The sequence below is a fragment of the Galeopterus variegatus genome, unplaced genomic scaffold (genome assembly GCF_000696425.1).
Source record: "Galeopterus variegatus unplaced genomic scaffold, G_variegatus-3.0.2 Scaffold6547, whole genome shotgun sequence".
NCBI classification, from domain to species: domain Eukaryota; kingdom Metazoa; phylum Chordata; class Mammalia; order Dermoptera; family Cynocephalidae; genus Galeopterus; species Galeopterus variegatus.
The window spans coordinates 35120-35525 of NW_007732658.1; positions in this window are offsets into that span (position 1 = coordinate 35120).

Below are 406 nucleotides of genomic sequence, written 5' to 3' on the forward strand. Positions count from 1 at the left end.
GGGGAGAATAGAATTTCTCGATATATTTTAATTCTACCAGTGTTTTCTCCCTTCATTCAAAATGAATCCACCAAGTCTGTTTCCTACAGGACAGGCTTACCCAGAAACAGCCACTCCTCCCCCACTGACGTCTCCCCCACCCCCAACAATATAATTGATGATTGCTAGGACTGCACGATTTTAAAATAAGGATTCTTGGCAGATCTGAGGAGACAAACATTCTGTCGTTGGTGATATAGGTTCAGGGCTTTCTGAAGCATCTCGTCCCCATGAAAGTCAGTCCTTGCATACTTACTTCTGTGTGCAGTAAAGGGTTAAAAAACAGAGCTGGAAAGACCACGCATGTGTTAATCCGTGCTGCAGCAGCAGGCATCACTTCCACTTTGACCTCACAGTTAATCTGCGT